The 16,735-nt window shown below is 49.6% G+C and overlaps 1 protein-coding gene across 7 annotated transcripts in view; it reads left to right on the plus strand.

Moving 5' to 3' along the window:
* The window catches only part of FBXW8 (F-box and WD repeat domain containing 8), a 131,613-nt gene that overhangs the window by 93,409 nt on the left and 21,469 nt on the right, over positions 1-16,735 (plus strand). The window lies entirely within an intron of this gene.

Here is a 16,735-nt window from a genome sequence, read left to right on the forward strand (position 1 = left end):
AGCCCAGTGGGTGCTGCCAGGGACAGTTCGTGGACTTATCAGCAAACTACCATAGGCACCTAACCCCCTCTTAAAAACATTACAATGCTGGCCGGCGCCGCAGCTCACTAGGCTAATCCTCTGCCTTGCGGCGCCGGCACACCGGGTTCTAGTCCCGGTCGGGGCGCCGGATTCTGTCCCGGTTGCCCCTCTTCCAGGCCAGCTCTCTGCTGTGGCAGAGGGTGAACCAACGGAAAAGGAAGACCTTTCTCTCTGTCTCTCTCTCTCACTGTCCACTCTGCCTGTCAAAAAAAGAAAAAAAAAAAGAAAAAAACATTACAATGCTGTGTACCTTTTTCTTGCAACAGAATTCCTTGGAAATTGTGACAGGATGAAGAATTTACTGGTTCTTTTATAACTCTGAACTATGTTATCCTATATGCCTTAATTGAGCCAACACCCTATTGATGGCTGTTGGATTGCTGACCATCCTCTGCCATTGCAGAGAGCACACAACCACGTGAATGTGTCTGCAGGATCAGCTCCTCACGGTGGGCCTGTTGTTTTGATAGCCCTCCCCAGGAATTGTACCTGAGGCAATGGTGGGCAGCAGTCCACCCCCGGGGCTCCTTCACAGCTCTTCTTCTGGAGGCTTTACAGAAAGATCACAAAAAGTGAGGCCAGGAGAGAAATGCTAAAATCTGACTGTTCCTGCCGTCATTAAAAAAATAGTTTTATTTATTCATTTATGTATTTGAAATGCAGAGCAAGTGAGAGAGGGAGAGACAGGGAGCTCTTCCATTTGCTGGTTTATTCTCCAAATGGTCACAACAGCTGGTGCTGGGCCTGGCTGAACCCAGGAATCAGGAACTCCATCCAGGTCTTCCATACGGGTGGGTGGCATGGACCCAAGCACTTAGGCCATCTTCTACTGCTTTCCCAGGTGCATTAGTGGGAAGCTGGATTGGAAGTAGAGCAGCTGGGACTTGAACCAGCACTCCAATATGGGATGCCAGTCAAAAGTGGTTTAATTCACTGTGCCGCAACACTGGCTCCCTGCCCTTCATTTGATGGTTTTGCAGCTCCCTGCTTTGAGGATGAAGGACTAGACCGCCTAGTTTTCCTATCTGACCGTGCTAGGGTGGAGGGAGCTGCAGTATACATTGATAGGTGCCCATGCTCAGCTGCTTTTTTTTTTCTCCAAAGATTGATTGATTGATTGATTTGAAAAGCAGAGAGAGAGAAAGGAGTCTTCTATCCGCTGGTTCACTCTCCATATGGCTCCAATTCTGGAGCGCAGCCAATCCAAAGCCAGCTTTTTCCTGCTCTCCCACGTGGTTGCAGGGGCCCAAGGATTTGGGCTACCCTCTACTGCTTTCCCACGCCATAGCAGAGAGCTGGATTGGAAGTGGGATGCTGGCACTGTAGGTGGCAGCTTTACCTGCCATGCCACAGCACCGGCCCCACTCAGCTTTTTTTTTTCTTTTAATTAATTTATTTTGAAAATCAGCGGGAGAAAGAAATATTCTACCCGCTGGTTCATTCCCCAGATGGCTACCATGACCAGCACTGAGCCAAGCTGAAGTCAGGAGCTTCATCCAGGTCTCTCACGTGGGTGGTACCAGCCTAGACACTTGGGCCGTCTTCTGCTGCTTTTCCCAGGCTATTAGCAGGGAGCTGGATTGGAAGTGGAGCAGCTGGGATACAAACCGGCACCCACATGAGATGCTGGTGTCGCAGGCAGCGGCTTTACCTGCCATGCCGTAGTGCTCAGCATATCGGTGCCCATCTGAGTGAGAGACAGCGACTCTGCCTCTTTTCTCTGCTGTGAAATGAGGAGAGCCGGACACGTGACCTTTGTGCTGCTGACCAGCACCGATGTTCCAGGAGTCTTGGATCAGTTGTTTCTGGTACCTGTGGAGCTGTGTTGAGCTGATCTGACACTGGGGATCCTGAGGAACTGAGGGCTTCTGATGGATCGAGGAATCTGTTGCTGCAACGTTTGCTCTCTAACGAGATTCTTCTAAATCCGTGCTTAGTGCCGGAAGAGGTGACCGGGCGGGAAACTGTTGCTTTTCTTCGCGTCCTGCTGGGTGCATGATATGTGGTGGCAAAGGCTGCGGGAAGGTCTTTTACTTTGAGATGGAAACAGATTCTTCAGTTCTGATGCTGCGTTCTTGGGTTCTTAGACTGGAGTGGCGTAAATGACCTGAAGGGTAGCCACTGCGTGGACTGTAAGAGGAATTGCTCTGTCCTCATCTCCTCATCCGGCTGTAGTGCAGAAATCGGTGTCGGCTCTGTTAACATAGCCCTTTGTGTCCAAACATCCCTTTAAAATTTGTTTTGATGTCTCATAGCTCTTGAATCTGTCAGAAATAGTCACTTATGAAAACGTTTTTATGATACATTATCATCTTGTTAATTCTTTTGCGGCCTGATACAATCTTGCTCTCAGAGGTGAGGGTTAGAGGATACAGTTGCCTCATTTGGGAGCGTTATGTTGGCGAGGTGTCTCATGCCCATAAAGGAGAGAGATCCACTTAGGGCTCTTAGCGTCATTCCGTGTACTTGGACATATTTCCTCATGGAGGTCTGGAGCACTTGGCGCTTGGTGGCAGATTGTATTAAGCCCCACGCGGCGTGCATGCTAATCAGGGAGGTGGGAGTGAAGTCATCCGGAGGGCTGGTCTGTGCTTGACAAGGACGCTTGCCTGGCGCTGCTGCCTCAGCGTACATCACGCTGGAAGATGAGAGCCAGCGTCTCCTGTGAGCATCATTCCCGCGGAGTGCATGTGAGGAGACTGGGGTTGGCTGCCTGTGATTGTCACCAGTTGAGTTACCTGTCTGGGAGACCCCTTGGAGTCAGGATTCAGTGCTGAGAGATTGTGGCCGCGTTGTCCCGCACCTGCTCTGGGACAGGAAGTCCGTCTGTTCCTTTGTGCCAGGTTCCATTCCAGAGAAGAAAAACTTGGTATTTCATTAGCACAATGGGTACAGAAGTGAAGATTCACAAAGTAAATGTTTAATTTTGTAAACCTTTCAGTTTTTTTTATATTTTCTTTTTGGGGAAGTTTAGAATAAAAAGCTTTTAGAGGCTGGCGCCGCGGCTCACTAGTCTAATCCTCTGCCTGCGGCACCGGCACACCGGGTTCTAGTCCCGGTCGGGGCGCCGGATTCTGTCCTGGTTGCCCCTCTTCTAGACCAGCTCTCTGCTGTGGCCTGGGAGTGCAGTGGAGGATGGCCCAAGTGCTTGGGCCCTGCACCCTCATGGGGGACCAGGAGGAAGCATCTGGCTCCTGGCTTCGGATCAGCGCGGTGCGCCGGCTGCAGCGCGCCGGCCGCAGCGGCCATTGGAGGGTGAACCAATGGCAAAGGAAGACCTTTCTTTCTCTCTGTCTCTCTCTCTCTCACTATCCACTCTGCCTGTCAACCAAAAAAAAAAATTTTTTTTAGAGACCAGTGTTCTCAGTTATGATCATTATTTCTGCTAAGGTTGGTGTCGTTTTTTTCTTTTAAAGATTTATTTTTTAATCTATTTGAAAAGCAGAGTTAGAGAGGAAGAAGGCGGGGGGCTGGGGTGGAGCTTCCATCCGCTGGTTCACTCTCCAAATGGCCACAACAGCCAGGCCAAAACTAGCTGCCCAGAGCTTCTTTGTGGTGTCCCACATGGGACATCGACCACTGCTTTCCCAGGCACATTAGCAGGGAACTGGACCAGAAGTTAGCAGCTGCATCTCAAACCGACACCCAACTAGGCATCGCAGGCAGAGGCTTAGCCTGCTGTGTCATAATGCCGGCCCCTGCGGTCATTGTTCGTGAGCACTTTCTTGAAAGCGTGCTCTATGCCAGATATGTGAGTGGCACTGGAAATAGATGGATCAGAGATGAAATCTGCCTGGTGGTCCTTCCCAGTGACTTAGCAACGTGAAGGTGGTTCTCTCCATGCTGAGGTGCACATGAGGTCGTAAGAAGATCTATGCTATGAACTTGGTGAATTCCAGAGTAATGGACATCTGTATGAATAAGTAGATGAGGATTGAACAACAAATGCATTTCGTGCATGTTATAGTCATGAAATGGTATCAAACTTCAAATCCACTGGGACATTGTACTCCCTTGTGGAAACCTTGAAGCGCCTCCACAGAGCCATAGGGTTGCTCATGATAGAAGAAACCTCTGCCGTCTTTGGTGTCGTGTTGGGCTGTGATGGGTTCTTCTGTGGCAAGTGTTGTTGGAGTCTTGCTATCTCTGATGAAGCTCAGTCTAACTTGAGCTCTCAGACGGTCCTGGCAGGTCAATGAAAACAGGATGAAGTTACTTAGGGCTCAGTCGAGGGGGACCAGGCGGAGGTCTCTGGAGTCAGATAAGCCTGAAGCAGGTTCCTTTCCTTGGCCTTCCCATTCGGAAGCTGGGATGATGCTGAGAAGGGAGTAATGTGCTTTTGTGGGTGGCTGACACAGCAGTGGGTGGGCTGTGTGTCACCTCCCTGTCAGGCTGGAGTGAGGAAGGTGGCTCCTGGGTAAGAGCAGCAGCCTATGGAAGGGACAGGTGTGGGAGCCATGTTCAGGCTGCGCCTGGCAATGGTACAGCCCTGCTTCTCCACAAAATTCACTTTCCTGAGAAAGCTTTTGAAAGGGTGCATTTAGAGTAGAAAGGGATTGGTCGGTTTAGCTTCCGCGCAGAACTAACACAGTCAGGTAATGTGTGAGAGTCTCACCGCTGGTGAGGGCTGGCATGGTGTCTTACTTGTCTTGTCTTCACTTACACTTGGCGAGTTTGTACATGGAAGTGTCATGAGTACTGTTCTCCAGTTTTTAAAGAAATAAATCAGTGTTCTTGAGGCTCTGAGCAGTTTCACCGAGTCATCACGTTGAAGCATGTGGCGGTTAGTGCCTTTCTGCTCTTCCGGCTGTGAATTCAGCTCGGACTTTCATCCCTGATTATTTATGTGGAATTTCCATCCTGGTTCGTCTTCCCACATCCATAAGAGAGTATGAATTTGGTCTCAAATTCTTCTCCTGTGTTCACTGTAGGTTTTAAAATGAACATTGAAATGACATGGAAATAATACCCCTTTGAGTTGCATCCCCTCCCCAGGCCCTTCCCTCACCTCACCCTGCCCTTTTCCCACCTTTGCACTCTTGTGGCACCTGTCCTGATCCATTTCACGTTGTGTCAGGGTGATGGCCAGGTGCTGAGGACTGTGGGTAAGATCCTGGTGCTTGCCTTCGGCCTGGTCTGAAGACTCTGGGGAGTTGGGCCCCACCCTCCCAGCTTTACAGTCCCAGGCCTCCAGCCAGGCCAACCCAGCCCTGGGTTTGCTGCCTCATTTTCTGACAGGGGGTTTCCTCTTCCCCTCCTGTCTCCAGATCCATCCAGAGTCCATTACTAGAAGAAGCCTTCCCACTGTCCAGGCTGTATGTGACGGTCCTGCTCCGCCGAGCTCTTGCAGTACACGAGGTCTGTGTCTCACACGTGGCACGGTGACTGCCAGCATTGTTGCTTTACCTGCGTGGCAGCAGTTGGGAGGCAGGAAGTGAGTCTTTTTTTTTTTTTTTTTTTTTGACAGGCAGAGAGTGGACAGTGAGAGACAGAGAGAGAGACATAGAGAAAGGTCTTCCTTTGCCGTTGGTTCACCCCCTCAATGGCCACTGCGACCGGCACGCTGCAGCCCACACACCGCGCTGATCCGAAGCCAGGAGCCAGGTACTTATCCTGGTCTCCCATGGGGTGCAGGGCCCAAGCACTTGGGCCATCCTCCACTGCACTCCCTGGCCACAGAAGAGAGCTGGCCTGGAAGAGGGGCAACTGGGACAGAATCCGGCACCCCAGCCAGGACTAGAACCCAGTGTGCCGGTGCCGCAGGCAGAGGATTAGCCTAGTGAGCCGCGGCGCCGGCCATGAAGTGAGTCTTTATAGTTGAGTAGCACTTCTTTAACTGTGGAGGCTCTTTTCTGACTTGAAGCTAATGGAGGCGTAGTGCTGGGATTGTCGCAAGCCAGGGGACACGAGAGTCTGGAGCCCAGGAGTCCGGGTGGCGCTGAGAATTCACGTATCTCACAGGCCCAGTGCTGCTGATGCTGCTGGCTCTGAGTCCACACTTTGAGCACCCTTGGGCGGAGGTTTAAAGGACTCTCAGCTTCATTGCTGACCAGGAGGTTTGACTTCTCGGGGACTCTGTCTCCTCACAGTACATTGAGAAACCTTGTAGTGTCCACCTGATGGAGTGGCAGTGTTGCCTGTGAGAGAACGCTGTAGGTAGCAGCTGTCACCCTGTCTTTGCCTGTCTAGCAGCCAGCTGACGTGGATGGGAACAGCTGTGCTGCACCTAGTGCTGCCTCGGCTACTTTTGTTACCTGTGGACTCGGGCGTGTTGACTTGTGTCAGCCCCAGTTTCTTGATGCATGCGTGCAGTGTAGACGGGATTGTCCATCTGTCCCCCTCTTGGTGGCTGTGAGACTCAAATGGAACCTTGCATATCAGGAGCAGCCGGTCTGTGTAATGGCCACACACTGCTAAGCTTGTGTCTCTGAGACCACTGTGTACCCTGTGGCGTGATCCAAGGGTTACACCTCAGAGGAGAGGGGAGCCCGTGGATGAGCTGTGTGCCCTGCGCCAAAGGCCCCGCTGCTTCCCTCAGCTTGCTCCTGAGCTGTCCCTTGCATGAGCAGTCTGTGCCTGTCTTTCCTCTTGGAGGGCGGCCTTTGTCCTGTTGAACTTGGGGCCAAACTAGAAGTTGCCAGGCTAGTCAAAAGCAAGCTGAGGGGCCAGCGCTGTGGCGTAGTAGGCTAAGCCTCCACCTGCGGTGCTGGCATCCCATATGGGCGCCAGTTCTAGTCCTCGGCTGCTCCTCTTCCAATCCAGCTCTCTGCTATGGCCTGGGAAAGCAGTGGAGTATGGCCTGAGTGCTTGGGCCCCTGCACCCACATGGGAGACCTGGAAGAAGCTCCCGGGTCCTGGCTTCCAATCAGCCCAGCTCTAGCCGGTGCGGCTATTTGGGGAGTGAACCAGTGGATGGAAGACCTTTTTCTCTGTTTCTTGCTCTGTCTCTAACTCTGCTTCTCAATAAAAAATAAAATGAAAATAAAAAGTAAGTTGATAAGCAAGCTAGTGTAATATCCTGAGTTTCACGTACAATGTTAAGTCTGCAGGTTTACAGATAACTTACATTATAAGCATTTCAGTGGTAGTCTTTTTTTTTTTTAAGATTTATTTACTTGAAAGAGTGAAAGAGAGATCATCCATCCACTGGTTTAGTTCTCAAATTCCTGTAACAGCCAGGGCTAGCCTGGAATGCCATCCCACTTTCCCAAGTGGTTGGCAGGGACCCAACTACTAGGGCTAATACCGCGCCTCGCAGGATTATTAGCAGGAAGCTCAACTGGAAGCATGGAGTAGCTGGGACTCAACCAGGAACTCCTGTGTGGGGTGCAGGTTTCCCAAGCAGCGGCTTAACCCACTGCACCACAATGTCTGCCCCTCACTTATCTTTCCACATAAAAAGAAACACCTTTGTTGCCCTTCATTTTAAAGAATTCATGCCACAGATTGCAGCCCCAGTTTCCTCACTCTAAAATAGATGTAGTAAAGCTTCTCCTTCTTGTGGGGCATGGTCACGGACACGTGATCAGCATCTGTGAAGAGTCTAGAAGCCGCCCACGCTGCTTGTTCTGACGTAGAACAAAGAGGAGGATGTTCTGCTTCGCTCGCGTATTTGCATAGTGATTGTGATCTCTTCGTTGGCCTGGCTGTCCTGACAGTGGACATTTCCTGTCCATTTTACTTAACTGTTAGCCAGTTCTTTGTGGTCACTGGGACAAAGATTATCTGCGGACCCCTGAAGCAAAGCAGAGAGCTGCTTTCCGCTCCCGCCGCAAAGTGGCAGTGGGCTTCCTTTTTCATCCCAGCGCCTCTGCGTGTGTTGTCGAGATAGTCAGTGTTTTGGATGATTTTTGCCTGGATTTTTACCCAAGTGTCCTCCTGCTCCCTAGTTCCATTCAGGCTTAGGTCACAATAGGTGTTGGTTTGGCCTCGCTCTCGTCTTTTGTAGACATCTGCCCACATCACAAAGCCCCCATGTTTGGCACAGCCTGTGGTGATTGGCACTGCCTCCCCGGGAAGAGTCCAGTCCTGGAACAGTGGGGGTTGCAGGTGCATTGGCACGTGGTGTGGTGTGTGCAGGCCTGGCCTACCCAGTGCCTGGCGACGCGCAGCAACACCGTCCCGTCCCTGGAATATCTCGGCCTCCTGGGCTTGTCACTCCAATTAAAACTTAAACATGAAAGCAGCTCAGGCTGCTCTCCCTTTGTGCTGGATTTGCGCGTGGACTGTGCCAGAAGCATGTCATGGAAACTGGGGGGGGGGGGGGGGCGCCTTTCAGGGAGCCGTGCTCATGTCAGGGATCCATTTCTTCAAGCTTTGCATTTTACTGGTTGCTGCTGCTAAGTGCACCTGAGAGGCAGGTCTCTGTTTGCCAACAGAAAGTCACCTTTGGGATGGTGGGGAAAGTCATTTTCCACATGTTCACAGATACGGCCCTGTTACCAAGCCTCACGCTATGACTTATCTCTGGCAAGGACTTACAAAATAGTCTCTCTGGCTGATTGTCAAAAATTACATCATATCGGAGTAAACTGCTTTTAAATCAGACATCCATTATTCATGTATATTAACTGCTTTTTTATTTTTTTATTGGCTGTTTTGTGTATGATTTACTCTTTTCTCACTAGCTCCCCCTCCCTCCCCAATTGTCTATCTCTCATCTCTCTCTCTCTCTTTTTTAAACGTTAGCTCATCTGTGAATTTACAGAGGCCGTTCTCTTAGCTTTGTGTGTGACCATCCATGTGCAGCCCCAGCAGTGTTTGGTAGTGAAATTTCACAGTTTGGTGGGTCATAGTTACGTAGGTCAAAATAGCAACGTGGTTACTAAAGCAAGTAAATTCTACCCCTAAAGATTTATAGGTCTTTTTTTCTTGCATCTTTTATTTTTGTTATTAAAAAAAATACAGCACGACTAATGTACTTCAAGACCTGTACTAAAAGAAGTGGTGCCTGGCGCGCAGGCACTAGCTGGTAGGCTGCTGTTGGTGGGCAGCAGACTGTGTGTTTCCGTGTGGCTGAGGCCTGTCCTTACTGTGTGTCCAGAGTAGCATCCGCCCTCAGTGGACGGGAGGCATCCCTTGGCACTCGTCTGATGTGCATACACTGTGCAGGTATCCCAGAAGCAGCCCTCCACTCTGAGCTGTCACCTGGGCAGGTCCTGTGCGTCTGGCAGCCTTGCTGCCATGGCACACTGTCGTCGGAACAGTAAGGACTCGATACGGTTCGTTCTGCTCTGTAACCCTCCAGTCAGCCTCGCAGTTGTATGCAGTCAGTGTGTGCATGTGTGATTCCCTTGTCTTCACTCTGCCAGTGTCTTGGGTCTTCCTTCAGGAATGACTTCTGTCTCCCGAAAGTAGCTTCTTTAGGCGTCCTATAGGGAAGCTCTTTATTGCTCTCCAAGAACCGCTTCCCTTCACCCTCATTCCTGAAAGGAGGTTTTGCTGGCCTTTTGTAGTTCGAGGTCCATAGGTCTTTCTCTCAGCCCTTGAAGCCGTGGTGGGTTTTGGTGTCCGGGGATGCTAATGAGAAGCAGGCTGTCAGTCTAACTATTGTTCTCTTTCAGGATTTTTTCTCTTCTTGTCTACTTTTAAGATCATCTCCTAGCCTTTAGTTGTCTGTGCCATTACTCCAGTGTCTCTATGTGTGGATTCATTTTTATTTATCATATTGGGGTTTCTTTTGCTTGCTTGCTTTCAGTTGTAGACAATTCTTAGTCATTTTCTAATTGAAAATCTGTCGGGGCCGGGGCTGTGGCCACAATGGGTTAATGCCCGGCATCCCATATAGGCACGGGTTCTAGTCCTGGCTGCTTCTCTTCCAATCCAGCTTTCTGCCATGGCCTGGGTAAGCAGTAGAAGATAACCCAAGTGCTTGGGCCCCTGCACCCATGTGAGAGCCCCAGAAGAAGCTCCTGGCTCCTGGCTTTGGATCGGCTCAGCTCCAGCCATTGTGGCCAACTGGGGAGTGAACCAGCGAATGGAAGACCTCTCTCTCTCTCTGTCTCTACCTCTCTCTCTGTAACTCTGTCTTTCTTTTTTCTTTCTTTCCTTTTTTTTTTCTTTCTTTCTTTCTTTTTTTTTTTTTTTTTTTTTTTTGACAGGCAGAGAGTGGACAGTGAGAGAGAGAGAGAGACAGAGAGAAAGGTCTTCCTTTGCCATTGGTTCACCCTCCAGTGGCCGCCGCGGCCGGCACACCGCGCTGATCCGATGGCAGGAGCCAGATGCTTCTCCTGGTCTCCCATGCGGGTGCAGGGCCCAAGTACTTGGGCCATCCTCCACTGCACTCCCTGGCCACAGCAGAGAGCTGGCCTGGAAGAGGGGCAACCGGGACAGAATCCGGCGCCCCGACCGGGACTAGAACCCGGTGTGCCAGCGCTGCAAGGCGGAGGATTAGCCTAATGAGCCGCGGCGCCGGCCTGTAACTCTGTCTTTCAAATAAATAAAATAAATCTTAAAAAAGGAAAGAAAGAAAATGTGTCTTTGCTCCGTCTGGAACTCAAGCTAGGTATGTGTTAGACCCCGTGACTCTCCCTTCTGTGCCGCTCACCCCATGTCCTATTTTCCTTCTCCTCCGCTGTGCTCTGAGTGACTCCTCAGATCAGCCTTCCAGTTCACAAGGTCTCTCTGGAGCTCTTCTGATTTCTCATTTACATGTCTGTTGACTTTTGAATGGTTAGAAATTTTTGTTTTCAAATTTGCTTGATGAATTTTAGTACTTCTCAGTGTCTCCTCCTTTACTCTGTAGACATTTTCAGCATGCAGCTTCTACATTATTTATCTGGTAGATTTCCAGGCATATCAGATATTTAATTCAGCTTGTTTTTCTGTCTCTTGCTTATGATAAATTTCTTTTATTGTGAGTGAATATTTTGCTGATTTTTTTTTTTAAGATTTATTGATTTGAAAGGCAGAGCTACAGAGAGAGAAGGAGAGGAAGAGACAGATCTTCCATCCACTCGTTCACTCCCCATACGGCTACATTGGCTGGAGCTGGCCCAATCTGAAGCCAGGAGCCTGGAGCTTCCTCTGGGTCTTCCACGTGGGTGCAGGGGTCCAAGCACTTGGGCCATCCTCCTGCTTTCCCAGGTGCATCAGCAGGGAGCTGGAATGGAAGTGGAATAGCAGGGACTTGAACCAGTGCCCAAATGGGATGCTTTACATGCTATACCACGACGCTGGCCCCTGGTCTTGGTTTTCATAAGTCCCATCAGGGGCCTGGGTGGAACTGTCTGCCTCCTAAGATGATCCTGCCAGGTACGGATATGTGCTACCAACGGGAAGCTCGGTGGGCTCTTGTGGCCCTGTAGGTGGTGTAAATCCAATCCTGAAGTTGTCTGCGGGCAGGTTTGGGATCATAGCTGCTGTTCCCCACCCTGAATTGGCCCAGGCAGGCAAGTTTCCCAGGGTAGCCCTGGTGAGGGGGTGCGGGGTGGGGGGACACATTGTTTGCCCTAACTTAGTTTCCACAGAGGGTTTATAGCTCCACCTGGGCCCAACTTTATGCAGATGTCTTAATTTTGTGTTCTACTTGGAGCCACTGTCCTGTCTCCCCAGTTGTCTTGGCTCCTAACATTGGCAGGTGTCCCCAGACATCCCTGGCTTGAACACTCTCTTCCCTTTAAGGTCTCCTAATTCATGGTCCTGTGAATTTCCCTGGTTTCGTGGCAGTTGAGCAGAATGTGTGCAGGACTGTTTGATCGTAGACTGAATTTTATGCAGCATTTTCAGTGTTCATAAGTAGAAGGGTTTTGCAGATATTTAGTTCACCGTGGTGTCAGTGATGGGACCATACGACAAGAAGCAGTTTGGTTGTTCTGAAATCTCAGTATTACGAAGAGACATTGTGTCTTGAATAGAATGAAGCAGTTCCTTTGGACAAGCCGGCGGCACAATCCAAACCTAGGAGTGGAGAATACGTGAAGCAGTAAAATGTGTATTTGAGTATTTGCTGGGCCCTAGGCTAGGCTAAGCTCTGGGTTTGCATGGTATCATGTACCAGTCAGTCAGTCAGAGGACAGCACGGCTGGGCCTTGACTCAATGCTGTGCAGTGAGTGCTGGGATTTCGGCCCCAGGGAACTTAGAGCCCAAGTCTCAGGGCATGTTTTACGTGCAGTGCAGTACCTGGCAATGGTGCTCCCCAGAGCCTCACCCCGCCTGCTGGGTCAGTTTCCTCACCACCCTCCTGCTCCCCAGTGTCCAGGAACCACAGGTCTGGGCAAGAGCAGGAGGAAGACAGTGCATGGTTCACAGTGTCCCTGTGCACAACAAAGTGCGTAGACGGTGAATCCCTTCACTGACATAAAGGAATGGGCTCTGCAGTGGGGAAGGAGACACACAATATGCTCGAGTGACTGGAAGAGAAGAGAGCACAGGCCAGGCGGCTTTCACCTCTCAAAATCAGCTTCCGGGGCCAGCACTGAAGCATAGTGGGTAGAGCCGCCGCCTGCAGCACCGGCATCCCATATGGGTGCCAGTTCGAGTCCCAACTGCTCCACTTCCAATTCAGCTCTCTGCTATGGCCTGGGAAAGCAGTGGAGAATGGCCCAAGTCCTTGGGCCCCTGCACCCACGTGGGAGACATGGAGGAAAATCCGGGCTCCCGGCTTCAGATGGGCAAGCTCCGGATGTTTGCAGTCATCTGGGGAGTGAACCAGAGATGGAAGACCTTTCTCTATCTCTCTCTCTGTCTCTCTCTCTCTACCTCTGCCTCTGTCTCTCTGTAATTCTGCCTTCCAGATAAATAAATAAATAAATAAATAAGTTTTTTTATTTTAAAAAAGACTCTTACAAATAAAAAAAAATTCAGCTTCTCCTCATTTGTACCTCCAGGTGACACGTTCAGGCACACCTGTGCTTTGATAGAAATTGGGAACATATATGTGGTGTCTTCAAGAAATTCATGGGAAGTTCACAGTATGAGAAAACTTTAGATTTCAAAAAATTTCTGTACCAAGATAAACTGATCTTTCGTGTTTGTTCATTTTATGAGACAGAGAAACAGAGATAGAGCTCATCCAATGGCTCACTCCCCTAATGCCCACAACGGCCAGGGCTGGGCTGTCAAAGCGTGGAGCCTGGAATGCAATTCAGCTCTCCTTTGAGCCGGCACCTGTTGCCTCCCAGGGTGCACATCTTCAGGAAGCTGGAGTCAGGAGGTGGATCTGGGAATCCACCCGAGGTCCTCCCGTGTCGGTGTGAGCATCTTGAGCACTAGGCCAGACACCTGCCTCGAAGCCTGTCTTTTAATTCAGTTTTCTCATGAACTCTCTGAAGTTCCTTCATCTGCGGTAGTGAGGAAGGTGCATTCCTGAATGTGGGAGGAGCAAGCAGGTCGTCTTTGTCTAAGAATTTCAGTGCAGGCTCACTTCCGCCACTGGGATCTGTTACTCAGCTCCAGTCCTGGACAGCAGCTCCTAACCTTATCCTCCCTTTGTCACTTCACTTTTCAAAATGTGGGCAGACAGATATTCTTTAATTCACAGAGCTTTTCAAATGCTAGCATCTCATAAGGGAGACCGATGAGCATTCCTGACAACTGGGAAAGGCAGAGCTGGGCTTCTGAGGAGGTGCACCAGGAACTCGGGTGGTGGCAGCTGTTGGCTTACTGCTTGGACAGACACTTTAGTAGGAAGAAGACTTACTGTTTTGGTAACTTAAAGCAAACACATAATGGAGTTCCTTCCTGCTTCATCAGTAATGACCAAGAGTTAGAGCCGCAAAGCGCTGTCAGTGTCTTCGTAGTGAGTTCTGTGAGGAAGTGGTTCCAGTTCACTCATGAGGGTTCTGTCAGTCCTGGAGTTAGGAGGGGTTTGCACTGCTGAACCCCCTTCTTCATGGTGAAGGAGAGTGGCTCGCCCCGCGCCCACCCTGCCGTAGGACAATGGGCCTCTGCCTGCTCTTGCCAGCGGTTTTCTGGAAAGCCAGGCGCACACGTCTTAATGGTCCAGGTCACACCTGCCCTGGGGCAGTTGCTGATGCTTCCCAGATGTTGGGCTGTGGCCACTGCCTCCCTCCTGACTCTTTGCTGCTGCCCCTGCTGCTTAAGACACCAGCTGCTGGGACATGGCCTGAGATGGGTTGGTGGGTCTCCTCAGAGAGGCAGGACAGCTGGCGGCCAGGCACCAGCTGGAAGGGAGGCGGACTCTGGGCTGGCAGCAGGCTGTGGCTTTGGTGTCATTCCGCAGTCCCCGTTCATTCCAGCGCCTGGTGCGGGGAAGGTGATGAATACGTATTTGTTGACTGGCTGCTGAATGAGTTACAGCATTATTTATTCCTTCTAAAACATGAGAAAGAACCCAAATATCTGTCAATATGGAGTGATGTATCCAGAGAAATCCCAGGCAGCCCTTACAAAGAGCAAGGTGTGTGTTGGTACTGACAAATGGGAAAAACAGGTTATAAAACAATCTCGTTCATCAAAAAATAAATAAAAGTATACACGCACAGAGGACAGACATGCCCTCCCAGGTATTCGGCACACATACCCACCTGTCAGAATTAGTTGTGAGAGAGGGATGGATGTAACAGAGGACCACCACTTTCCATGTTGTATAATTCTGTGATGTTAGAATTTTTCACAAACTACATTATATTTGAAACAAACAAAACGAAAGATTCTTAAGAAACAGATTTCAAAGAAATCAGAATGTTGACAAAATTGAAAGTTTAGATTCTAAGACTAGCCTCTATGGGTCATTGTAAGAACTCTAAGGAAAAGGGAGAACTTTGTGCTTTTGTATGTTCTTCCACCTGGTACCTTCTAGGTCTCCTGGCAGCCAAAAAGAAAGGGAGAGGGTTGGTGACAGCAACCACACACCACACTTCTTCCGTCCCCCTTTCCACAACACAGATCTGCTGCACATGGTCTAGCTGTTTTGGAAAATTCTTCAAGAAACATCTAATGCCTGTGAAAATGTGCTTTGTAATCAGTGATAAGCTTTTTCTTAATACACACCTGGCTTCTAAGAAAAGAAGTCCCTAACCAGAGGCACCGATGCCGTTGGTGGGCAGCGTCCTGCAGGCCGTCCTCTCAGGTGCTGGCTCTGGGCACCTCTTTCCTTCCTTGCAGCATCCCAGTTCACTCTGAGAGTGAGTCAAGTAGCTGTAGGCTGAGACTCGCCCAACCAGGGCAATAAAGAGAAAAATTAGTCTAATGCATGGTCTTAACAAGAGGGAGAGTGTGAGCATGAATAATTAATCTCGCTAGTCTGTGGCAATCAGATAAAATGAAGTCCCATTTGCTCAACCTTATTAAAAGAGAGAGAGAGCGCAGGCGGGCGGGAGGAGCAGTAAAGGTCGTTAAGGGACTTGAACCATGGAAAGAGCCGCCTTGGAGATGGGAATGTGTTTTCTAGTCTCTGTGGTCTTTAACTAAACCGAATGCTAGAGGTGATTTTCAGATGGCTCCGGCTTGGTGAATTATTAACCATTTCAGAAGACTCAACTCAGGACAACGAACTTAAAAGTCTTTCTGATGAGTCTGCAGAAAGTCTTGTCAGCAAGGGATTCCATCTCCTAAGTCCCTCAGAAGGGACGCAGACGTGTGCACTGACTCAGGGTCAGGTGCAGTGTTCATGTTCACCGTGGGCGAGCTACTGCTGTGAGGCCTCTCCTGAAAACAAAACGCTCAGCACTGTGTGATGATGAGCGGGTGCAGAATATGACTGGTACAGTAGATCAGGAGGCTGCTGTTAATTTTTTCTACTTCCAGGACCCAATTTTATGTAATTTTTATGTTGCACGCTCAAAATAGATTTCATTATTTCTAAATTATACTTGGAATAATTTATTCTTTGATATTTTAGAATTGTTGAAGTTTTCTGAGTTAGAATCTCATATTTTCAGCTACATCTGTTCTTATCTTTCTGGCTTAAGAAGACATTTTAAATTTTGAAATTGCTCTTTCGGATGCTATCAGCAATAGTTAATAGTCTGGTATGTTTTTGCTATTACTTGTTTGAAATATGTGTTAACAGTGAGGTTGGTAGCTTTCAAGGCAGACACTGCTGAATTTATTACTAACTTTCATTACCAAAATAAAAATCCACGTGCTGCTAAGTGGTAACTCCGCGTGCTAAGGAGAGAGAAAGCCGATCACCTCCATGTGTGTTGAAGGGGATTTCTCCAACACAGGCACATTCACACCTCTGAGCGCAGTGATTAAGATGAGCCCTAACCACATGGTCAACAGGGTAGACTGTGTGTGTGTGTGTGTGTGTGTGTATGTGGGCCCTAACCACATGGTCAACAGGGTAGACTGTGTGTGTGTGTGTGTGTGTGTGTATGTGGGCCCTAACCACATGGTCAACAGGGTAGACTGTGTGTGTGTGTGTGTGTGTGTGTATGTATGTGGACCCTAACCACATGGTCAACAGGGTAGACTGTGTGTGTGTGTGTGTGTGTGTGTATGTATGTGGACCCTAACCACATGGTCAACAGGGTAGACTGTGTGTGTGTGTGTGTGTGTGTGTGTGTATGTGGGCCCTAACCACATGGTCAACAGGGTAGACTGTGTGTGTGTGTGTGTGTGTGTGTATGTATGTGGACCCTAACCACATGGTCAACAGGGTAGACTGTGTGTGTGTGTGTGTGTGTATGTATGTGGACCCTAACCACATGGTCAACAGGGTAGACTCTGTGTGTGTGTGTGTGTGTG

The sequence above is a fragment of the Oryctolagus cuniculus genome, chromosome 21 (assembly GCF_051225735.1).
Source record: "Oryctolagus cuniculus isolate XC-2025 breed Fujian yellow rabbit chromosome 21, ASM5122573v1, whole genome shotgun sequence".
Lineage (NCBI taxonomy): Eukaryota > Metazoa > Chordata > Mammalia > Lagomorpha > Leporidae > Oryctolagus > Oryctolagus cuniculus.